At 45.7% G+C, this 23,548-nt stretch overlaps 20 non-coding genes across 20 annotated transcripts; all 20 read left to right on the forward strand.

Moving 5' to 3' along the window:
• Positions 1–776: 776 nt before the first annotated feature.
• On the forward strand, positions 777–847 carry trnag-ccc. The gene has a single exon. It is a non-coding gene; the product is annotated as a tRNA-Gly (tRNA).
• Positions 848–1,000: 153 nt separating this feature from the next.
• trnae-cuc lies at positions 1,001–1,072 on the forward strand. The gene has a single exon. It is a non-coding gene; the product is annotated as a tRNA-Glu (tRNA).
• Positions 1,073–2,974: 1,902 nt separating this feature from the next.
• trnag-ccc lies at positions 2,975–3,045 on the forward strand. Its single transcript has one exon. It is a non-coding gene; the product is annotated as a tRNA-Gly (tRNA).
• A 153-nt stretch (positions 3,046–3,198) lies between these two features.
• trnae-cuc lies at positions 3,199–3,270 on the forward strand. The gene has a single exon. It is a non-coding gene; the product is annotated as a tRNA-Glu (tRNA).
• A 1,902-nt stretch (positions 3,271–5,172) lies between these two features.
• Positions 5,173–5,243, forward strand: trnag-ccc. Its single transcript has one exon. It is a non-coding gene; the product is annotated as a tRNA-Gly (tRNA).
• Positions 5,244–5,396: 153 nt separating this feature from the next.
• Positions 5,397–5,468, forward strand: trnae-cuc. The gene has a single exon. It is a non-coding gene; the product is annotated as a tRNA-Glu (tRNA).
• Positions 5,469–9,176: 3,708 nt separating this feature from the next.
• Positions 9,177–9,247, forward strand: trnag-ccc. The gene has a single exon. It is a non-coding gene; the product is annotated as a tRNA-Gly (tRNA).
• Positions 9,248–9,400: 153 nt separating this feature from the next.
• Positions 9,401–9,472, forward strand: trnae-cuc. Its single transcript has one exon. It is a non-coding gene; the product is annotated as a tRNA-Glu (tRNA).
• Positions 9,473–11,374: 1,902 nt separating this feature from the next.
• On the forward strand, positions 11,375–11,445 carry trnag-ccc. Its single transcript has one exon. It is a non-coding gene; the product is annotated as a tRNA-Gly (tRNA).
• A 153-nt stretch (positions 11,446–11,598) lies between these two features.
• Positions 11,599–11,671, forward strand: trnae-cuc. The gene has a single exon. It is a non-coding gene; the product is annotated as a tRNA-Glu (tRNA).
• A 1,906-nt stretch (positions 11,672–13,577) lies between these two features.
• On the forward strand, positions 13,578–13,648 carry trnag-ccc. The gene has a single exon. It is a non-coding gene; the product is annotated as a tRNA-Gly (tRNA).
• A 156-nt stretch (positions 13,649–13,804) lies between these two features.
• trnae-cuc lies at positions 13,805–13,876 on the forward strand. The gene has a single exon. It is a non-coding gene; the product is annotated as a tRNA-Glu (tRNA).
• Positions 13,877–15,795: 1,919 nt separating this feature from the next.
• On the forward strand, positions 15,796–15,866 carry trnag-ccc. The gene has a single exon. It is a non-coding gene; the product is annotated as a tRNA-Gly (tRNA).
• A 154-nt stretch (positions 15,867–16,020) lies between these two features.
• Positions 16,021–16,092, forward strand: trnae-cuc. Its single transcript has one exon. It is a non-coding gene; the product is annotated as a tRNA-Glu (tRNA).
• Positions 16,093–17,997: 1,905 nt separating this feature from the next.
• On the forward strand, positions 17,998–18,068 carry trnag-ccc. The gene has a single exon. It is a non-coding gene; the product is annotated as a tRNA-Gly (tRNA).
• A 153-nt stretch (positions 18,069–18,221) lies between these two features.
• On the forward strand, positions 18,222–18,293 carry trnae-cuc. The gene has a single exon. It is a non-coding gene; the product is annotated as a tRNA-Glu (tRNA).
• A 1,904-nt stretch (positions 18,294–20,197) lies between these two features.
• trnag-ccc lies at positions 20,198–20,268 on the forward strand. The gene has a single exon. It is a non-coding gene; the product is annotated as a tRNA-Gly (tRNA).
• Positions 20,269–20,421: 153 nt separating this feature from the next.
• On the forward strand, positions 20,422–20,493 carry trnae-cuc. Its single transcript has one exon. It is a non-coding gene; the product is annotated as a tRNA-Glu (tRNA).
• Positions 20,494–22,395: 1,902 nt separating this feature from the next.
• Positions 22,396–22,466, forward strand: trnag-ccc. The gene has a single exon. It is a non-coding gene; the product is annotated as a tRNA-Gly (tRNA).
• A 153-nt stretch (positions 22,467–22,619) lies between these two features.
• trnae-cuc lies at positions 22,620–22,691 on the forward strand. Its single transcript has one exon. It is a non-coding gene; the product is annotated as a tRNA-Glu (tRNA).
• The last annotated feature ends 857 nt before the right edge of the window (positions 22,692–23,548 follow it).

The following is a 23,548-nucleotide window of genomic DNA, read 5'->3' on the forward strand; positions in this document are numbered from 1 at the left end:
TCTGAATACAACTGAACGTGTGTTTCATGTACTGCAGAGAAAACTTAAGGCAACTAGCCATCGAAACGAGCAGGAGCCGAAGATTGCCAGAGAAAAGGCCTAGCAGAATATCGCCAGAGAAGACACTCAGCACCCGGTGATGTCCATGGATCACAGACTTCAAGTAGTCATTGCATGCAAAGTATATGCAACAAAGTACTTAACATGACTAGTTTTTTTCTGTAGCATTAATGTCCCAAGCATTATGGTGCACTGAAATGGGGGATTATGTACAAAACGGACTGTAAATTAGATTCCCGGTCAGGGAATGTTTTCGTTATACTCTGTAAACTTTGGCGTGTTTTCCGAAAAGTGCGTTTTGCAAAAACACAGTATTCAAGCAATAAAGCCTCCAAAGACATGTACTAAATCTCATCAAAGTATATCTCATTTTGTAGCTCTGATTGAGTACTTTACCATGAGCTGAAAAAAATCATAAAAGCAAGTTTTCAGAAAACTGTGTATGGCAAAGACACGCTATTCAAGGAGTCATATCTCCAGTGTAAGGACTGGGCGCCATTTCGGGTCCACAGCTCAGACTGACGTGACGTCAGGATCATAAGATCACGGACAGACTGACCACATGGACAGGGTACTTCCTGTAGTCGTTTGTACAATCCGAGTTCTGGTACATCCTCTTTACCATGCCTTCTCTTTGCTGCTCAACAGGAGAGACGTGCGTAGGGCACACCGGAAACATGTACGCATGAAGAGAACAGGGCGACGCCACCATGGTGGCGCCAGTGTTGTAGGGGTATCATGCAAGATTCCCATTCTTGCGACCCGGGTTCGATTCCCGGCTGGCGCAGCGGCTCTGTCCTCCTTCTATAACGTGCGCTGATGAGTTTGGCTTTATTTCTTCACAAGTGCCGTAGCGTCGGCTGTCATGAAATTGTTATGTCCCTTCCAGACACAATATTTTGCACACCGACACGGTGGCACGGGCAAGGGCAGGCGCGTGTCCCTGGTGGTCTAGTGGCTAGGATTCGGCGCTCTCACCGCCGCGGCCCGGGTTCGATTCCCGGTCAGGGAATGTTTTCCTTATACTCTGCAAACGTTGCCGTGGCTATCTTTACCGTGAGTATTCCAGGCTTGGGGAAATCTCAAATCTTGGCTTTCACTGTGAGAGTCCTACAAAGACCGTCCTACGGCCTGTAGCATTCCAGAAAAGTGCAGAGAGAGCGGAAAGAAAACATGCAAGTCGTGGAATCGCCTTTGAACCGGCCACCTAAGGTTGGCTATGATAATTAACACAGTCTTCCCCTTTACCAGCTGGTCCATCGAATGCTAGCGGAGACGAGGAAGTGACGCACGTGGGCTTGAGAGACATGTCTCGCACTCCACCTTTTCACAGGAGAGGCGAGAAATGTTGCTAAATCATTATTTGGTAGAAATGTAGCTGATGACAGGATCACATTTTCCGGAAGATCAAACGTCCTAAATTTATCAATTCAAATCCTTGCGTTAACATGCTAAATTTTGTTAGATGTTGGTACTAGTTAGTCCTCTATCTATCTGTCTCCCTCCTTGTACTGCCCTAAATTAGTCTTTTCTTATTTTTCTGGGGTTCACGCCTCACTTCATTTGGCAGTGCGACATGATGTAGCGTTGTTTTGTTTTTGCGCCGCTTTCTGAAACAGATAAAAGTGACGGGTCTTGGCTAATGCTAGTGATTTGCTGGCTAAAGTCATTCTGTCATTTCTGTCGACAGTGTTTTCCAGCGGAGCCTGGTGTAACTTCTTTCTGGCTCCGAAGATTTACGTGTGTATAGGACTTGTCGCTTGATTGTCTTGTGACTTGCGTTGTCCTTGTTGCTGTTTGCCATTTTTAATCGGCCTACTAAAAAAAACCTAAGTGCTAAAGCTGAAGCGCAGGTAATTTTTCATCATTTCCATGTCAACCGGACAGCTGACCGCAAGCTTGATCAGAATGTAGCCTAAATGATGGAATGGATTGGGAAAAATGTTTGTAAATTTATGGTTGATTTTTATGATGGTTGGCTGCACCGTATAGCTACACAATCAGTCTCTTATAGGCTAAACTCGTTTCTGTTTTGTATCCAAAAGAAAGATCTACATTACTCACACAGCCTGAGTGTTAACACCTTGAATCAACTCAGCCAGCGTTTGGAATAGCGTGGTCTTGATCCTTATGTCCCACTTGACAAACTTGAGCGGAAAAACAAGCGTTATCCGAAACCTGAAGATAGAGAGCGGGTCCAATCGTCCTTCATGATTCAGATGCAAACTAGTTTGGGGGCAGACAATAGAGAAAGGGCAGACATTTGCCTCCACACATTCTCAGGGAAGGTACTGCGTTATAGCTACCTGGCCAGAAGTAAGTACTTGTTGGCGAGGGCTATCAAAATTTAGATGCCTTCAAGCGGTTTTCAAGCTTGTCACTTTATGAAAAGAACAATGGGACACATGCAATAAGGTGCCGGTACTATAGGGAAATCAAGCAAGACTCCACATTTCCCAACAAAATCTGAAAAGCTAGTTTTCCGAAAAGTGCGTTTTGCAAAAACGCAATATTCAAGCAATAAAGCCTCCAGAGACATGTACTAAATCTCATCAAAGTATATCTCATTTTGTAGCTCTGATTGAGTACTTTACCATGAGCTGAAAAAAATCATAAAAGCAAGTTTTCAGAAAACTGTGTATGGCAAAGACACGCTATTCAAGGAGTCATATCTCCAGTGTAAGGACTGGGCGCCATTTCGGGTCCACAGCTCAGACTGACGTGACGTCAGGATCATAAGATCACGGACAGACTGACCACATGGACAGGGTACTTCCTGTAGTCGTTTGTACAATCCGAGTTCTGGTACATCCTCTTTACCATGCCTTCTCTTTGCTGCTCAACAGGAGAGACGTGCGTAGGGCACACCGGAAACATGTACGCATGAAGAGAACAGGGCGACGCCACCATGGTGGCGCCAGTGTTGTAGGGGTATCATGCAAGATTCCCATTCTTGCGACCCGGGTTCGATTCCCGGCTGGCGCAGCGGCTCTGTCCTCCTTCTATAACGTGCGCTGATGAGTTTGGCTTTATTTCTTCAAAAGTGCCGTAGCGTCGGCTGTCATGAAATTGTTATGTCCCTTCCAGACACAATATTTTGCACACCGACACGGTGGCACGGGCAAGGGCAGGCGCGTGTCCCTGGTGGTCTAGTGGCTAGGATTCGGCGCTCTCACCGCCGCGGCCCGGATTCGATTCCCGGTCAGGGAATGTTTTCCTTATACTCTGCAAACGTTGCCGTGGCTATCTTTACCGTGAGTATTCCAGGCTTGGGGAAATCTCAAATCTTGGCTTTCACTGTGAGAGTCCTACAAAGACCGTCCTACGGCCTGTAGCATTCCAGAAAAGTGCAGAGAGAGCGGAAAGAAAACATGCAAGTCGTGGAATCGCCTTTGAACCGGCCACCTAAGGTTGGCTATGATAATTAACACAGTCTTCCCCTTTACCAGCTGGTCCATCGAATGCTAGCGGAGACGAGGAAGTGACGCACGTGGGCTTGAGAGACATGTCTCGCACTCCACCTTTTCACAGGAGAGGCGAGAAATGTTGCTAAATCATTATTTGGTAGAAATGTAGCTGATGACAGGATCACATTTTCCGGAAGATCAAACGTCCTAAATTTATCAATTCAAATCCTTGCGTTAACATGCTAAATTTTGTTAGATGTTGGTACTAGTTAGTCCTCTATCTATCTGTCTCCCTCCTTGTACTGCCCTAAATTAGTCTTTTCTTATTTTTCTGGGGTTGACGCCTCACTTCATTTGGCAGTGCGACATGATGTAGCGTTGTTTTGTTTTTGCGCCGCTTTCTGAAACAGATAAAAGTGACGGGTCTTGGCTAATGCTAGTGATTTGCTGGCTAAAGTCATTCTGTCATTTCTGTCGACAGTGTTTTCCAGCGGAGCCTGGCGTAACTTCTTTCTGGCTCCGAAGATTTACGTGTGTATAGGACTTGTCGCTTGATTGTCTTGTGACTTGCGTTGTCCTTGTTGCTGTTTGCCATTTTTAATCGGCCTACTAAAAAAAACCTAAGTGCTAAAGCTGAAGCGCAGGTAATTTTTCATCATTTCCATGTCAACCGGACAGCTGACCGCAAGCTTGATCAGAATGTAGCCTAAATGATGGAATGGATTGGGAAAAATGTTTGTAAATTTATGGTTGATTTTTATGATGGTTGGCTGCACCGTATAGCTACACAATCAGTCTCTTATAGGCTAAACTCGTTTCTGTTTTGTATCCAAAAGAAAGATCTACATTACTCACACAGCCTGAGTGTTAACACCTTGAATCAACTCAGCCAGCGTTTGGAATAGCGTGGTCTTGATCCTTATGTCCCACTTGACAAACTTGAGCGGAAAAACAAGCGTTATCCGAAACCTGAAGATAGAGAGCGGGTCCAATCGTCCTTCATGATTCAGATGCAAACTAGTTTGGGGGCAGACAATAGAGAAAGGGCAGACATTTGCCTCCACACATTCTCAGGGAAGGTACTGCGTTATAGCTACCTGGCCAGAAGTAAGTACTTGTTGGCGAGGGCTATCAAAATTTAGATGCCTTCAAGCGGTTTTCAAGCTTGTCACTTTATGAAAAGAACAATGGGACACATGCAATAAGGTGCCAGTACTATAGGGAAATCAAGCAAGACTCCACATTTCCCAACAAAATCTGAAAAGCTAGTTTTCCGAAAAGTGCGTTTTGCAAAAACGCAATATTCAAGCAATAAAGCCTCCAGAGACATGTACTAAATCTCATCAAAGTATATCTCATTTTGTAGCTCTGATTGAGTACTTTACCATGAGCTGAAAAAAATCATAAAAGCAAGTTTTCAGAAAACTGTGTATGGCAAAGACACGCTATTCAAGGAGTCATATCTCCAGTGTAAGGACTGGGCGCCATTTCGGGTCCACAGCTCAGACTGACGTGACGTCAGGATCATAAGATCACGGACAGACTGACCACATGGACAGGGTACTTCCTGTAGTCGTTTGTACAATCCGAGTTCTGGTACATCCTCTTTACCATGCCTTCTCTTTGCTGCTCAACAGGAGAGACGTGTGTAGGGCACACCGGAAACATGTACGCATGAAGAGAACAGGGCGACGCCACCATGGTGGCGCCAGTGTTGTAGGGGTATCATGCAAGATTCCCATTCTTGCGACCCGGGTTCGATTCCCGGCTGGCGCAGCGGCTCTGTCCTCCTTCTATAACGTGCGCTGGTGAGTTTGGCTTTATTTCTTCACAAGTGCCGTAGCGTCGGCTGTCATGAAATTGTTATGTCCCTTCCAGACACAATATTTTGCACACCGACACGGTGGCACGGGCAAGGGCAGGCGCGTGTCCCTGGTGGTCTAGTGGCTAGGATTCGGCGCTCTCACCGCCGCGGCCCGGGTTCGATTCCCGGTCAGGGAATGTTTTCCTTATACTCTGCAAACGTTGCCGTGGCTATCTTTACCGTGAGTATTCCAGGCTTGGGGAAATCTCAAATCTTGGCTTTCACTGTGAGAGTCCTACAAAGACCGTCCTACGGCCTGTAGCATTCCAGAAAAGTGCAGAGAGAGCGGAAAGAAAACATGCAAGTCGTGGAATCGCCTTTGAACCGGCCACCTAAGGTTGGCTATGATAATTAACACAGTCTTCCCCTTTACCAGCTGGTCCATCGAATGCTAGCGGAGACGAGGAAGTGACGCACGTGGGCTTGAGAGACATGTCTCGCACTCCACCTTTTCACAGGAGAGGCGAGAAATGTTGCTAAATCATTATTTGGTAGAAATGTAGCTGATGACAGGATCACATTTTCCGGAAGATCAAACGTCCTAAATTTATCAATTCAAATCCTTGCGTTAACATGCTAAATTTTGTTAGATGTTGGTACTAGTTAGTCCTCTATCTATCTGTCTCCCTCCTTGTACTGCCCTAAATTAGTCTTTTCTTATTTTTCTGGGGTTGACGCCTCACTTCATTTGGCAGTGCGACATGATGTAGCGTTGTTTTGTTTTTGCGCCGCTTTCTGAAACAGATAAAAGTGACGGGTCTTGGCTAATGCTAGTGATTTGCTGGCTAAAGTCATTCTGTCATTTCTGTCGACAGTGTTTTCCAGCGGAGCCTGGTGTAACTTCTTTCTGGCTCCGAAGATTTACGTGTGTATAGGACTTGTCGCTTGATTGTCTTGTGACTTGCTGTTTGCCATTTTTAATCGGCCTACTAAAAAAAACCTAAGTGCTAAAGCTGAAGCGCAGGTAATTTTTCATCATTTCCATGTCAACCGGACAGCTGACCGCAAGCTTGATCAGAATGTAGCCTAAATGATGGAATGGATTGGGAAAAATGTTTGTAAATTTATGGTTGATTTTTATGATGGTTGGCTGCACCGTATAGCTACACAATCAGTCTCTTATAGGCTAAACTCGTTTCTGTTTTGTATCCAAAAGAAAGATCTACATTACTCACACAGCCTGAGTGTTAACACCTTGAATCAACTCAGCCAGCGTTTGGAATAGCGTGGTCTTGATCCTTATGTCCCACTTGACAAACTTGAGCGGAAAAACAAGCGTTATCCGAAACCTGAAGATAGAGAGCGGGTCCAATCGTCCTTCATGATTCAGATGCAAACTAGTTTGGGGGCAGACAATAGAGAAAGGGCAGACATTTGCCTCCACACATTCTCAGGGAAGGTACTGCGTTATAGCTACCTGGCCAGAAGTAAGTACTTGTTGGCGAGGGCTATCAAAATTTAGATGCCTTCAAGCGGTTTTCAAGCTTGTCACTTTATGAAAAGAACAATGGGACACATGCAATAAGGTGCCAGTACTATAGGGAAATCAAGCAAGACTCCACATTTCCCAACAAAATCTGAAAAGCTAGTTTTCCGAAAAGTGCGTTTTGCAAAAACGCAATATTCAAGCAATAAAGCCTCCAGAGACATGTACTAAATCTCATCAAAGTATATCTCATTTTGTAGCTCTGATTGAGTACTTTACCATGAGCTGAAAAAAATCATAAAAGCAAGTTTTCAGAAAACTGTGTATGGCAAAGACACGCTATTCAAGGAGTCATATCTCCAGTGTAAGGACTGGGCGCCATTTCGGGTCCACAGCTCAGACTGACGTGACGTCAGGATCATAAGATCACGGACAGACTGACCACATGGACAGGGTACTTCCTGTAGTCGTTTGTACAATCCGAGTTCTGGTACATCCTCTTTACCATGCCTCTTTACCATGTCAGGGAATGTTTTCCTTATACTCTGCAAACGTTGCCGTGGCTATCTTTACCGTGAGTATTCCAGGCTTGGGGAAATCTCAAATCTTGGCTTTCACTGTGAGAGTCCTACAAAGACCGTCCTACGGCCTGTAGCATTCCAGAAAAGTGCAGAGAGAGCGGAAAGAAAACATGCAAGTCGTGGAATCGCCTTTGAACCGGCCACCTAAGGTTGGCTATGATAATTAACACAGTCTTCCCCTTTACCAGCTGGTCCATCGAATGCTAGCGGAGACGAGGAAGTGACGCACGTGGGCTTGAGAGACATGTCTCGCACTCCACCTTTTCACAGGAGAGGCGAGAAATGTTGCTAAATCATTATTTGGTAGAAATGTAGCTGATGACAGGATCACATTTTCCGGAAGATCAAACGTCCTAAATTTATCAATTCAAATCCTTGCGTTAACATGCTAAATTTTGTTAGATGTTGGTACTAGTTAGTCCTCTATCTATCTGTCTCCCTCCTTGTACTGCCCTAAATTAGTCTTTTCTTATTTTTCTGGGGTTGACGCCTCACTTCATTTGGCAGTGCGACATGATGTAGCGTTGTTTTGTTTTTGCGCCGCTTTCTGAAACAGATAAAAGTGACGGGTCTTGGCTAATGCTAGTGATTTGCTGGCTAAAGTCATTCTGTCATTTCTGTCGACAGTGTTTTCCAGCGGAGCCTGGTGTAACTTCTTTCTGGCTCCGAAGATTTACGTGTGTATAGGACTTGTCGCTTGATTGTCTTGTGACTTGCTGTTTGCCATTTTTAATCGGCCTACTAAAAAAAACCTAAGTGCTAAAGCTGAAGCGCAGGTAATTTTTCATCATTTCCATGTCAACCGGACAGCTGACCGCAAGCTTGATCAGAATGTAGCCTAAATGATGGAATGGATTGGGAAAAATGTTTGTAAATTTATGGTTGATTTTTATGATGGTTGGCTGCACCGTATAGCTACACAATCAGTCTCTTATAGGCTAAACTCGTTTCTGTTTTGTATCCAAAAGAAAGATCTACATTACTCACACAGCCTGAGTGTTAACACCTTGAATCAACTCAGCCAGCGTTTGGAATAGCGTGGTCTTGATCCTTATGTCCCACTTGACAAACTTGAGCGGAAAAAACAAGCGTTATCCGAAACCTGAAGATAGAGAGCGGGTCCAATCGTCCTTCATGATTCAGATGCAAACTAGTTTGGGGGCAGACAATAGAGAAAGGGCAGACATTTGCCTCCACACATTCTCAGGGAAGGTACTGCGTTATAGCTACCTGGCCAGAAGTAAGTACTTGTTGGCGAGGGCTATCAAAATTTAGATGCCTTCAAGCGGTTTTCAAGCTTGTCACTTTATGAAAAGAACAATGGGACACATGCAATAAGGTGCCAGTACTATAGGGAAATCAAGCAAGACTCCACATTTCCCAACAAAATCTGAAAAGCTAGTTTTCCGAAAAGTGCGTTTTGCAAAAACGCAATATTCAAGCAATAAAGCCTCCAGAGACATGTACTAAATCTCATCAAAGTATATCTCATTTTGTAGCTCTGATTGAGTACTTTACCATGAGCTGAAAAAAATCATAAAAGCAAGTTTTCAGAAAACTGTGTATGGCAAAGACACGCTATTCAAGGAGTCATATCTCCAGTGTAAGGACTGGGCGCCATTTCGGGTCCACAGCTCAGACTGACGTGACGTCAGGATCATAAGATCACGGACAGACTGACCACATGGACAGGGTACTTCCTGTAGTCGTTTGTACAATCCGAGTTCTGGTACATCCTCTTTACCATGCCTTCTCTTTGCTGCTCAACAGGAGAGACGTGCGTAGGGCACACCGGAAACATGTACGCATGAAGAGAACAGGGCGACGCCACCATGGTGGCGCCAGTGTTGTAGGGGTATCATGCAAGATTCCCATTCTTGCGACCTGGGTTCGATTCCCGGCTGGCGCAGCGGCTCTGTCCTCCTTCTATAACGTGCGCTGATGAGTTTGGCTTTATTTCTTCAAAAGTGCCGTAGCGTCGGCTGTCATGAAATTGTTATGTCCCTTCCAGACACAATATTTTGCACACCGACACGGTGGCACGGGCAAGGGCAGGCGCGTGTCCCTGGTGGTCTAGTGGCTAGGATTCGGCGCTCTCACCGCCGCGGCCCGGGTTCGATTCCCGGTCAGGGAATGTTTTCCTTATACTCTGCAAACGTTGCCGTGGCTATCTTTACCGTGAGTATTCCAGGCTTGGGGAAATCTCAAATCTTGGCTTTCACTGTGAGAGTCCTACAAAGACCGTCCTACGGCCTGTAGCATTCCAGAAAAGTGCAGAGAGAGCGGAAAGAAAACATGCAAGTCGTGGAATCGCCTTTGAACCGGCCACCTAAGGTTGGCTATGATAATTAACACAGTCTTCCCCTTTACCAGCTGGTCCATCGAATGCTAGCGGAGACGAGGAAGTGACGCACGTGGGCTTGAGAGACATGTCTCGCACTCCACCTTTTCACAGGAGAGGCGAGAAATGTTGCTAAATCATTATTTGGTAGAAATGTAGCTGATGACAGGATCACATTTTCCGGAAGATCAAACGTCCTAAATTTATCAATTCAAATCCTTGCGTTAACATGCTAAATTTTGTTAGATGTTGGTACTAGTTAGTCCTCTATCTATCTGTCTCCCTCCTTGTACTGCCCTAAATTAGTCTTTTCTTATTTTTCTGGGGTTCACGCCTCACTTCATTTGGCAGTGCGACATGATGTAGCGTTGTTTTGTTTTTGCGCCGCTTTCTGAAACAGATAAAAGTGACGGGTCTTGGCTAATGCTAGTGATTTGCTGGCTAAAGTCATTCTGTCATTTCTGTCGACAGTGTTTTCCAGCGGAGCCTGGCGTAACTTCTTTCTGGCTCCGAAGATTTACGTGTGTATAGGACTTGTCGCTTGATTGTCTTGTGACTTGCGTTGTCCTTGTTGCTGTTTGCCATTTTTAATCGGCCTACTAAAAAAAACCTAAGTGCTAAAGCTGAAGCGCAGGTAATTTTTCATCATTTCCATGTCAACCGGACAGCTGACCGCAAGCTTGATCAGAATGTAGCCTAAATGATGGAATGGATTGGGAAAAATGTTTGTAAATTTATGGTTGATTTTTATGATGGTTGGCTGCACCGTATAGCTACACAATCAGTCTCTTATAGGCTAAACTCGTTTCTGTTTTGTATCCAAAAGAAAGATCTACATTACTCACACAGCCTGAGTGTTAACACCTTGAATCAACTCAGCCAGCGTTTGGAATAGCGTGGTCTTGATCCTTATGTCCCACTTGACAAACTTGAGCGGAAAAACAAGCGTTATCCGAAACCTGAAGATAGAGAGCGGGTCCAATCGTCCTTCATGATTCAGATGCAAACTAGTTTGGGGGCAGACAATAGAGAAAGGGCAGACATTTGCCTCCACACATTCTCAGGGAAGGTACTGCGTTATAGCTACCTGGCCAGAAGTAAGTACTTGTTGGCGAGGGCTATCAAAATTTAGATGCCTTCAAGCGGTTTTCAAGCTTGTCACTTTATGAAAAGAACAATGGGACACATGCAATAAGGTGCCAGTACTATAGGGAAATCAAGCAAGACTCCACATTTCCCAACAAAATCTGAAAAGCTAGTTTTCCGAAAAGTGCGTTTTGCAAAAACGCAATATTCAAGCAATAAAGCCTCCAGAGACATGTACTAAATCTCATCAAAGTATATCTCATTTTGTAGCTCTGATTGAGTACTTTACCATGAGCTGAAAAAATCATAAAAGCAAGTTTTCAGAAAACTGTGTATGGCAAAGACACGCTATTCAAGGAGTCATATCTCCAGTGTAAGGACTGGGCGCCATTTCGGGTCCACAGCTCAGACTGACGTGACGTCAGGATCATAAGATCACGGACAGACTGACCACATGGACAGGGTACTTCCTGTAGTCGTTTGTACAATCCGAGCTTCTGGTACATCCTCTTTACCATGCCTTCTCTTTGCTGCTCAACAGGAGAGACGTGCGTAGGGCACACCGGAAACATGTACGCATGAAGAGAACAGGGCGACGCCACCATGGTGGCGCCAGTGTTGTAGGGGTATCATGCAAGATTCCCATTCTTGCGACCCGGGTTCGATTCCCGGCTGGCGCAGCGGCTCTGTCCTCCTTCTATAACGTGCGCTGATGAGTTTGGCTTTATTTCTTCAAAAGTGCCGTAGCGTCGGCTGTCATGAAATTGTTATGTCCCTTCCAGACACAATATTTTGCACACCGACACGGTGGCACGGGCAAGGGCAGGCGCGTGTCCCTGGTGGTCTAGTGGCTAGGATTCGGCGCTCTCACCGCCGCGGCCCGGGATTCGATTCCCGGTCAGGGAATGTTTTCCTTATACTCTGCAAACGTTGCCGTGGCTATCTTTACCGTGAGTATTCCAGGCTTGGGGAAATCTCAAATCTTGGCTTTCACTGTGAGAGTCCTACAAAGACCGTCCTACGGCCTGTAGCATTCCAGAAAAGGTGCAGAGAGAGCGGAAAGAAAACATGCAAGTCGTGGAATCGCCTTTGAACCGGCACCTAAGGTTGGCTATGATCATTAACACAGTCTTCCCCTTTACCAGCTGGTCCATCGAATGCTAGCGGAGACGAGGAAGTGACGCACGTGGGCTTGAGAGACATGTCTCGCACTCCACCTTTTCACAGGAGAGGCGAGAAATGTTGCTAAATCATTATTTGGTAGAAATGTAGCTGATGACAGGATCACATTTTCCGGAAGATCAAACGTCCTAAATGTATCAATTCGAAATCCTTGCGTTAACATGCTAAATTTTGTTAGATGTTGGTACTAGTTAGTCCTCTATCTATCTGTCTCCCTCCTTGTACTGCCCTAAATTAGTCTTTTCTTATTTTTCTGGGGTTCACGCCTCACTTCATTTGGCAGTGCGACATGATGTAGCGTTGTTTTGTTTTTGCGCCGCTTTCTGAAACAGATAAAGTGACGGGTCCTTGGCTAATGCTAGTGATTTGCTGGCTAAAGTCATTCTGTCATTTCTGTCGACAGTGTTTTCCAGCGGAGCCTGGCGTAACTTCTTTCTGGCTCCGAAGATTTACGTGTGTATAGGACTTGTCGCTTGATTGTCTTGTGACCTTGCGTTGTCCTTGTTGCTGTTTGCCATTTTTAATCGGCCTACTAAAAAAAACCTAAGTGCTAAAGCTGAAGCGCAGGTAATTTTTCATCATTTCCATGTCAACCGGACAGCTGACCGCAAGCTTGATCAGAATGTAGCCTAAATGATGGAATGGATTGGGAAAAATGTTTGTAAATTTATGGTTGATTTTTATGATGGTTGGCTGCACCGTATAGCTACACAATCAGTCTCTTATAGGCTAAACTCGTTTCTGTTTTGTATCCAAAAGAAAGATCTACATTACTCACACAGCCTGAGTGTTAACACCTTGAATCAACTCAGCCAGCGTTTGGAATAGCGTGGTCTTGATCCTTATGTCCCACTTGACAAACTTGAGCGGAAAAACAAGCGTTATCCGAAACCTGAAGATAGAGAGCGGGTCCAATCGTCCTTCATGATTCAGATGCAAACTAGTTTGGGGGCAGACAATAGAGAAAGGGCAGACATTTGCCTCCACACATTCTCAGGGAAGGTACTTGCGTTATAGCTACCTGGCCAGAAGTAAGTACTTGTTGGCGAGGGCTATCAAAATTTAGATGCCTTCAAGCGGTTTTCAAGCTTGTCACTTTATGAAAAGAACAATGGGACACATGCAAGTAAGGTGCCAGTACTATAGGGAAATCAAGCAAGACTCCACATTTCCCAACAAAATCTGAAAAGCTAGTTTTCAGAAAAGTGCGTTTTGCAAAAACGCAATATTCAAGCAATAAAGCCTCCAGAGACATGTACTAAATCTCATCAAAGTATATCTCATTTTGTAGCTCTGATTGAGTACTTTACCATGAGCTGAAAAAATCATAAAAGCAAGTTTTCAGAAAACTGTGTATGGCAAAGACACGCTATTCAAGGAGTCATATCTCCAGTGTAAGGACTGGGCGCCATTTCGGGTCCACAGCTCAGACTGACGTGACGTCAGGATCATAAGATCACGGACAGACTGACCACATGGACAGGGTACTTCCTGTAGTCGTTTGTACAATCCGAGTTCTGGTACATCCTCTTTACCATGCCTTCTCTTTGCTGCTCAACAGGAGAGACGTGCGTAGGGCACACCGGAAACATGTACGCATGAAGAGAACAGGGCGACGCCACCACTGGTGGCGCCAGTGTTGTAGGGGTATCATGCAAGATTCCCATTCTTGCGACCCGGGTTCGATTCCCGGCTGGCGCAGCGGCTCTGTCCTCCTTCTATAACGTGCGCTGGATGAGTTTGGCTTTACTTCTTCACAAGTGCCGTAGCGTCGGCTGTCATGAAATTGTTATGTCCAGTTCCAGACACAATATTTTGCACACCGACACGGTGGCATGGGCAAGAGGCAGGCGCGTGTCCCTGGTGGTCTAGTGGCTAGGATTCGGCGCTCTCACCGCCGCGGCCCGGGTTCGATTCCCGGTCAGGGAATGTTTTCCTTATACTCTGCAAACGTTGCCGTGGCTATCTTTACCGTGAGTATTCCAGGCTTGGGGAAATCTCAAATCTTGGCTTTCACTGTGAGAGTCCTACAAAGACCGTCCTACGGCCTGTAGCATTCCAGAAAAGGTGCAGAGAGAGCGGGAAGAAAACACTGCAAGTCGTGGAATCGCCTTTGAACCGGTCCACCTAAGGTTGGCTATGATAATTAACACAGTCTTCCCCTTTACCAGCTGGTCCATCGAATGCTAGCGGAGACGAGGAAGTGACGCACGTGGGCTTGAGAGACATGTCTCGCACTCCACCTTTTCACAGGAGAGGCGAGAAATGTTGCTAAATCATTATTTGGTAGAAATGTAGCTGATGACAGGATCACAGTTTCCGGAAGATCAAACGTCCTAAATGTATCAATTCAAATCCTTGCGTTAACATGCTAAATTTTGTTAGATGTTGGTACTAGTTAGTCCTCTATCTATCTGTCTCCCTCCTTGTACTGCCCTAAATTAGTCTTTTCTTACTTTTCTGGGGTTACGCCTCACTTCATTTGGCAGTGCGACATGATGTAGCGTTGTTTTGTTTTTGCGCCGCTTTCTGAAACAGATCAGAAGTGACGGGTCCTTGGCTAATGCTAGTGATTTGCTGGCTAAAGTCATTCTGTCATTTCTGTCGACAGTCTTTTTCCAGTGGAGCCTGGCGTAACTTCTTTCTGGCTCCGAAGATTTACGTGTGTATAGGACTTGTCGCTTTGATTGTCTTGTGACCTTGCGTTGTCCTTGTTGCTGTTTGCCATTTTTAATCGGCCTACTAAAAAAAACCTAAGTGCTAAAGCTGAAGCGCAGGTAATTTTTCATCATTTCCATGTCAACCGGACAGCTGACCGCAAGCTTGATCAGAATGCTAGGCCTAAATGATGGAATGGATTGGGAAAAATGTTTGTAAATTTATGGTTGATTTTTATGATGGTTGGCTGCACCGTATAGCTACACAATCAATCTCTTATAGGCTAAACTCGTTTCTGTTTTGTATCCAAAAGAAAGATCTACATTACTTCACACAGCCTGAGTGTTAACACCTTGAATCAACTCAGCCAGCGTTTGGAATAGCGTGGTCTTGATCCTTAGTGTCCCACTTGACAAACTTGAGCGGAAAAACAAGCGTTATCCGAAACCTGAAGATAGAGAGCGGGTCCAATCGTCCTTCATGATTCAGAGTGCAAACTAGTTTGGGGGCAGACAATAGAGAAAGGGCAGACATTTGCCTCCACACATTCTCAGGGAAGGTACTTGCGTTATAGCTGCCTGGCCAGAAGTAAGTACTTGTTGGCGAGGGCTATCAAAATTTAGATGCCTTCAAGCGGTTTTCAAGCTTGTCACTTTATGAAAAGAACAATGGGACACATGCAGTAAGGTGCCAGTACTATAGGGAAATCAAGCAAGACTCCACATTTCCCAACAAAATCTGAAAAGCTAGTTTTCCGAAAAGTGCGTTTTGCAAAAACAGCAATATTCAAGCAATAAAGCCTCCAGAGACATGTACTAAATCTCATCAAAGTATATCTCATTTTGTAGCTCTGATTGAGTACTTTACCATGAGCTGAGAAAAATCATAAAAGCAAGTTTTCATGAAAACTGTGTATGGCAAAGACACGCTATTCAAGGAGTCATATCTCCAGTGTAAGGACTGGGCGCCATTTCGGGTCCACAGCTCAGACTGACGTGACGTCAGGATCATAAGATCACGGACAGACTGATCCACATGGACAGGGTACTTCCTGTAGTCGTTTGTACAATCCGAGTTCTGGTACATCCTCTTTACCATGCCTTCTCTTTGCTGCTCAACAGGAGAGACGTGCGTGAGGCACAGCGGAAACATGTACGCATGAAGAGAACAGGGCGACGGCACCACTGGTGGCGCCAGTGTTGTAGGGGTATCATGCAAGATTCCCATTCTTGCGACCCGGGTTCGATTCCCGGCTGGCGCAGCGGCTCTGTCCTCCTTCTATAACGTGCGCTGATGAGTTTGGCTTTACTTCTTCAAAAGTGCCGTAGCGTCGGCTGTCATGAAATTGTTATGTCCCTTCCAGACACAATATTTTGCACACCGACACGGTGGCATGGGCAAGAGGCAGGCGCGTGTCCCTGGTGGTCTAGTGGCTAGGATTCGGCGCTCTCACCGCCGCGGCCCGGGTTCGATTCCCGGTCAGGGAATGTTTTCCTTATACTCTGCAAACGTCGCCGTGGCTATCTTTACCGTGAGTATTCCAGGCTTGGGGAAATCTCAAATCTTGGCTTTCACTGTGAGAGTCCTACAAAGACCGTCCTACGGCCTGTAGCATTCCAGAAAGGTGCAGAGAGAGCGGGAAAGAAAACACTGCAAGTCGTGGAATCGCCTTTGAACCGGTCCACCTAAGGTTGGCTATGATCATTAACACAGTCTTCCCCTTTACCAGCTGGTCCATCGAATGCTAGCGGAGACGAGGAAGTGACGCACGTGGGCTTGAGAGACATGTCTCGCACTCCACCTTTTCACAGGAGAGGCGAGAAATGTTGCTAAATCATTATTTGGTAGAAATGTAGCTGATGACAGGATCACATTTCCGGAAGATCAAACTTCCTAAATGTATAAATTCGAATCCTTGCGTTAACATGCTAAATTTTGTTAGATGTTGGTACTAGTTAGTCCTCCTATCTATCTGTCTCCCTCCTTGTACTGCCCTAAATTAGTCTTTTCTTACTTTTCTGGGGGTGACGCCTCACTTCATTTGGCAGTGCGACATGATGTAGCGTTGTTTTGTTTTTGCGCCGCTTTCTGAAACAGATCAGAGTGACGGGTCTGGCTAATGCTAGTGATTTGCTGGCTAAAGTCATTCTGTCATTTCTGTCGGCAGTGTTTTCCAGTGGAGCCTGGCGTAACTTCTTTCTGGCTCCGAAGATTTACGTGTGTATAGGACTTGTCGTTTGATTGTCTTGTGACCTGCGTTGTCCTTGTTGCTGTTTGCCATTTTTAATCGGCCTACTAAAAAAAACCTAAGTGCTAAAGCGGAAGCGCAGGTAATTTTTCATCATTTCCATGTCAACCGGACAGCTGACCGCAAGCTTGATCAGAATGTAGGCTAAATGATGGAATGGATTGGGAAAAATGTTTGTAAATTTATGGTTGATTTTTATGATGGTTGGCTGCACCGTATAGCTACACAATCAGTCTCTTATAGGCTAAACTCGTTTCTGTTTTGTATCCAAAAGAAAGATCTACATTACTTACACAGCCTGAGTGTTAACACCTTGAATCAACTCAGCCAGCGTTTGGAATAGCGTGGTCTTGATCCTCGTGTCCCACTTGGCAAACTTGAGCGGAAAAACAAGCGTTATCCGAAACCTGAAGATAGAGAGCGGGTCCAATCGTCCTTCATGATTCAGGTGCAAACTAGTTTGGGGGCAGACAATAGAGAAAGGGCAGACATTTGCCTCCACACATTCTCAGGGAAGGTATTGCGTTATAGCTGCCTGGCCAGAAGTAAGTACTTGTTGGCGAGGGCTACCAAAATTTAGATGCCTTCAAGCGGTTTTCAAGCTTGTCACTTTATGAAAAGAACAATGGGACACATGCAGTAAGGTGCCAGTACTATAGGGAAATCAAGCAAGACTCCAAATTTTCCCAACAAAATCTGAAAAGCTAGTTTTCAGAAAAGTGCGTTTTGCAAAAACACAATATTCAAGCAATAAAGCCTCCAGAGACACGTACTAAATCTCATCAAAGTATATCTCATTTTGTAGCTCTGATTGAGTACTTTACCATGAGCTGAGAAAAATCATAAAAGCAAGTGTTCTGAAAACTGTGTATGGCAAAGACACGCTATTCAAGGAGTCATATCTCCAGTGTAAGGACTGGGCGCCATTTCGGGTCCACAGCTCAGACTGACGTGACGTCAGGATCATAAGATCACGGACAGACTGATCACATGGACAGGGTACTTCCTGTAGTCGTTTGTACAATCCGAGCTCTGGTACATCCTCTTTACCATGCCTTCTCTTTGCTGCTCAACAGGAGAGACGTGCGTGAGGCGCAGCGGAAACATGTACGCATGAAGAGAACAGGGCGACGCCACCACGGTGGCGCCAGTGTTGTAGGGGTATCATGCAAGATTCCCATTCTTGCGACCCGGGTTCGATTCCCGGCTGGCGCAGCGGCTCTGTCCTCCTTCTATAACGTGCGCTGATGAGTTTGGCTTTACTTCTTCAAAAGTGCCGTAGCGTCGGCTGTCATGAAATTGTTATGTCAGTTCCAGACACAATATTTTGCACACCGACACGGTGGCATGGGCAAGAGCAGGCGCGTGTCCCTGGTGGTCTAGTGGCTAGGATTCGTCGCTCTCACCGCCGCGGCCCGGGTTCGATTCCCGGTCAGGGAATGTTTTCCTTATACTCTGCAAACGTCGCCGTGGCTATCTTTACCGTGAGTATTCCAGGCTTGGGGAAATCTCAAATCTTGGCTTTCACTGTGAGAGTCCTACAAAGACCGTCCTACGGCCTGTAGCATTCCAGAAAGGTGCAGAGAGAGCGGGAAAGAAAACACGCAAGTCGTGGAATCGCCTTTGAACCGGTCCACCTAAGGTTGGCTATGATCATTAACACAGTCTTCCCCTTTACCAGCTGGTCCATCGAATGCTAGCGGAGACGAGGAAGTGACGCACGTGGGCTTGAGAGACATGTCTCGCACTCCACCTTTTCACAGGAGAGGCGAGAAATGTTGCTAAATCATTATTTGGTAGAAATGTAGCTGATGACAGGATCACGTTTCCGGAAGATCAAACTTCCTAAATGTATAAATTCGAATCCTTGCGTTAACATGCTAAATTTTGTTAGATGTTGGTACTAGTTAGTCCTCCATCTATCTGTCTCCCTCCTTGTACTGCCCTAAATTAGTCTTTTCTTACTTTTCTGGGGGTGACGCCTCACTTCATTTGGCAGTGCGACATGATGTAGCGTTGTTTTGTTTTTGCGCCGCTTTCTGAAACAGATCAGAGTGACGGGTCCTGGCTAATGCTAGTGATTTGCTGGCTAAAGTCATTCTGTCATTTCTGTCGGCAGTGTTTTCCAGTGGAGCCTGGCGTAACTTCTTTCTGGCTCCGAAGATTTACGTGTGTATAGGACTTGTCGTTTGATTGTCTTGTGACCTGCGTTGTCCTTGTTGCTGTTTGCCATTTGTAATCGGCCTACTAAAAAAAACCTAAGTGCTAAAGCGGAAGCGCAGGTAATTTTTCATCATTTCCATGTCAACCGGACAGCTGACCGCAAGCTTGATCAGAATGCAGGCTAAATGATGGAATGGATTGGGAAAAATGTTTGTAAATTTATGGTTGATTTTTATGATGGTTGGCTGCACCGTATAGCTACACAATCAATCTCTTATAGGCTAAACTCGTTTCTGTTTTGTATCCAAAAGAAAGATCTACATTACTTACACAGCCTGAGTGTTAACACCTTGAATCAACTCAGCCAGCGTTTGGAATAGCGTGGTCTTGATCCTCGTGTCCCACTTGGCAAACTTGAGCGGCAAAACAAGCGTTATCCGAAACCTGAAGATAGAGAGCGGGTCCAATCGTCCTTCATGATTCAGGTGCAAACTAGTTTGGGGGCAGACAATAGAGAAAGGGCAGACATTTGCCTCCACACATTCTCAGGGAAGGTATTGCGTGATAGCTGCCTGGCCAGAAGTAAGTACTTGTTGGCGAGGGCTACCAAAATTTAGATGCCTTCAAGCGGTTTTCAAGCTTGTCACTTTATGAAAAGAACAATGGGACACATGCAGTAAGGTGCCAGTACTATAGGGAAATCAAGCAAGACTCCAAATTTTCCCAACAAAATCTGAAAAGCTAGTTTTCAGAAAAGTGCGTTTTGCAAAAACACAATATTCAAGCAATAAAGCCTCCAGAGACACGTACTAAATCTCATCAAAGTATATCTCATTTTGTAGCTCTGATTGAGTACTTTACCATGAGCTGAGAAAAATCATAAAAGCAAGTGTTCTGAAAACTGTGTATGGCAAAGACACGCTATTCAAGGAGTCATATCTCCAGTGTAAGGACTGGGCGCCATTTCGGGTCCACAGCTCAGACTGACGTGACGTCAGGATCATAAGATCACGGACAGACTGATCACATGGACAGGGTACTTCCTGTAGTCGTTTGTACAATCCGAGCTCTGGTACATCCTCTTTACCATGCCTTCTCTTTGCTGCTCAACAGGAGAGACGTGCGTGAGGCACAGCGGAAACATGTACGCATGAAGAGAACAGGGCAACGCCACCACGGTGGCGCCAGTGTTGTAGGGGTATCATGCAAGATTCCCATTCTTGCGACCCGGGTTCGATTCCCGGCTGGCGCAGCGGCTCTGTCCTCCTTCTATAACGTGCGCTGATGAGTTTGGCTTTACTTCTTCAAAAGTGCCGTAGCGTCGGCTGTCATGAAATTGTTATGTCAGTTCCAGACACAATATTTTGCACACCGACACGGTGGCATGGGCGAGAGCTGGCGCGTGTCCCTGGTGGTCTAGTGGCTAGGATTCGGCGCTCTCACCGCCGCGGCCCGGGTTCGATTCCCGGTCAGGGAATGTTTTCCTTATACTCTGCAAACGTCGCCGTGGCTATCTTTACCGTGAGTATTCCAGGCTTGGGGAAATCTCAAATCTTGGCTTTCACTGTGAGAGTCCTACAAAGACCGTCCTACGGCCTGTAGCATTCCAGAAAAGGTGCAGAGAGAGCGGGAAAGAAAACACGCAAGTCGTGGAATCGCCTTTGAACCGGTCACCTAAGGTTGGCTATGATCATTAACACAGTCTTCCCCTTTACCAGCTGGTCCATCGAATGCTAGCGGAGACGAGGAAGTGACGCACGTGGGCTTGAGAGACATGTCTCGCACTCCACCTTTTCACAGGAGAGGCGAGAAATGTTGCTAAATCATTATTTGGTAGAAATGTAGCTGATGACAGGATCACGTTCCGGAAGATCAAACTTCCTAAATGTATAAATTCGAATCCTTGCGTTAACATGCTAAATTTTGTTAGATGTTGGTACTAGTTAGTCCTCCATCTATCTGTCTCCCTCCTTGTACTGCCCTAAATTAGTCTTTTCTTACTTTTCTGGGGGTGACGCCTCACTTCATTTGGCAGTGCGACATGATGTAGCGTTGTTTTGTTTTTGCGCCGCTTTCTGAAACAGATCAGAGTGACGGGTCCTGGCTAATGCTAGTGATTTGCTGGCTAAAGTCATTCTGTCATTTCTGTCGGCAGTGTTTTCCAGTGGAGCCTGGCGTAACTTCTTTCTGGCTCCGAAGATTTACGTGTGTATAGGACTTGTCGTTTGATTGTCTTGTGACCTGCGTTGTCCTTGTTGCTGTTTGCCATTTTTAATCGGCCTACTAAAAAAAACCTAAGTGCTAAAGCGGAAGCGCAGGTAATTTTTCATCATTTCCATGTCAACCGGACAGCTGACCGCAAGCTTGATCAGAATGTAGGCTAAATGATGGAATGGATTGGGAAAAATGTTTGTAAATTTATGGTTGATTTTTATGATGGTTGGCTGCACCGTATAGCTACACAATCAGTCTCTTATAGGCTAAACTCGTTTCTGTTTTGTATCCAAAAGAAAGATCTACATTACTTACACAGCCTGAGTGTTAACACCTTGAATCAACTCAGCCAGCGTTTGGAATAGCGTGGTCTTGATCCTCGTGTCCCACTTGGCAAACTTGAGCGGAAAAACAAGCGTTATCCGAAACCTGAAGATAGAGAGCGGGTCCAATCGTCCTTCATGATTCAGGTGCAAACTAGTTTGGGGGCAGACAATAGAGAAAGGGCAGACATTTGCCTCCACACATTCTCAGGGAAGGTATTGCGTGATAGCTGCCTGGCCAGAAGTAAGTACTTGTTGGCGAGGGCTACCAAAATTTAGATGCCTTCAAGCGGTTTTCAAGCTTGTCACTTTATGAAAAGAACAATGGGACACATGCAGTAAGGTGCCAGTACTATAGGGAAATCAAGCAAGACTCCAAATTTTCCCAACAAAATCTGAAAAGCTAGTTTTCAGAAAAGTGCGTTTTGCAAAAACACAATATTCAAGCAATAAAGCCTCCAGAGACACGTACTAAATCTCATCAAAGTATATCTCATTTTGTAGCTCTGATTGAGTACTTTACCATGAGCTGAGAAAATCATAAAAGCAAGTGTTCTGAAAACTGTGTATGGCAAAGACACGCTATTCAAGGAGTCATATCTCCAGTGTAAGGACTGGGCGCCATTTCGGGTCCACAGCTCAGACTGACGTGACGTCAGGATCATAAGATCACGGACAGACTGATCACATGGACAGGGTACTTCCTGTAGTCGTTTGTACAATCCGAGCTCTGGTACATCCTCTTTACCATGCCTTCTCTTTGCTGCTCAACAGGAGAGACGTGCGTGAGGCGCAGCGGAAACATGTACGCATGAAGAGAACAGGGCGACGCCACCACGGTGGCGCCAGTGTTGTAGGGGTATCATGCAAGATTCCCATTCTTGCGACCCGGGTTCGATTCCCGGCTGGCGCAGCGGCTCTGTCCTCCTTCTATAACGTGCGCTGATGAGTTTGGCTTTACTTCTTCAAAAGTGCCGTAGCGTCGGCTGTCATGAAATTGTTATGTCAGTTCCAGACACAATATTTTGCACACCGACACGGTGGCATGGGCGAGAGCTGGCGCGTGTCCCTGGTGGTCTAGTGGCTAGGATTCGGCGCTCTCACCGCCGCGGCCCGGGTTCGATTCCCGGTCAGGGAATGTTTTCCTTATACTCTGCAAACGTCGCCGTGGCTATCTTTACCGTGAGTATTCCAGGCTTGGGGAAATCTCAAATCTTGGCTTTCACTGTGAGAGTCCTACAAAGACCGTCCTACGGCCTGTAGCATTCCAGAAAGGTGCAGAGAGAGCGGGAAGAAAACACGCAAGTCGTGGAATCGCCTTTGAACCGGTCACCTAAGGTTGGCTATGATCATTAACACAGTCTTCCCCTTTACCAGCTGGTCCATCGAATGCTAGCGGAGACGAGGAAGTGACGCACGTGGGCTTGAGAGACATGTCTCGCACTCCACCTTTTCACAGGAGAGGCGAGAAATGTTGCTAAATCATTATTTGGTAGAAATGTAGCTGATGACAGGATCACGTTCCGGAAGATCAAACTTCCTAAATGTATAAATTCGAATCCTTGCGTTAACATGCTAAATTTTGTTAGATGTTGGTACTAGTTAGTCCTCCATCTATCTGTCTCCCTCCTTGTACTGCCCTAAATTAGTCTTTTCTTACTTTTCTGGGGGTGACGCCTCACTTCATTTGGCAGTGCGACATGATGTAGCGTTGTTTTGTTTTTGCGCCGCTTTCTGAAACAGATCAGAGTGACGGGTCCTGGCTAATGCTAGTGATTTGCTGGCTAAAGTCATTCTGTCATTTCTGTCGGCAGTGTTTTCCAGTGGAGCCTGGCGTAACTTCTTTCTGGCTCCGAAGATTTACGTGTGTATAGGACTTGTCGTTTGATTGTCTTGTGACCTGCGTTGTCCTTGTTGCTGTTTGCCATTTTTAATCGGCCTACTAAAAAAAACCTAAGTGCTAAAGCGGAAGCGCAGGTAATTTTTCATCATTTC

The sequence above is a fragment of the Anguilla anguilla genome, chromosome 5, assembly GCF_013347855.1.
Source record: "Anguilla anguilla isolate fAngAng1 chromosome 5, fAngAng1.pri, whole genome shotgun sequence".
NCBI classification, from domain to species: Eukaryota; Metazoa; Chordata; class Actinopteri; order Anguilliformes; family Anguillidae; genus Anguilla; species Anguilla anguilla.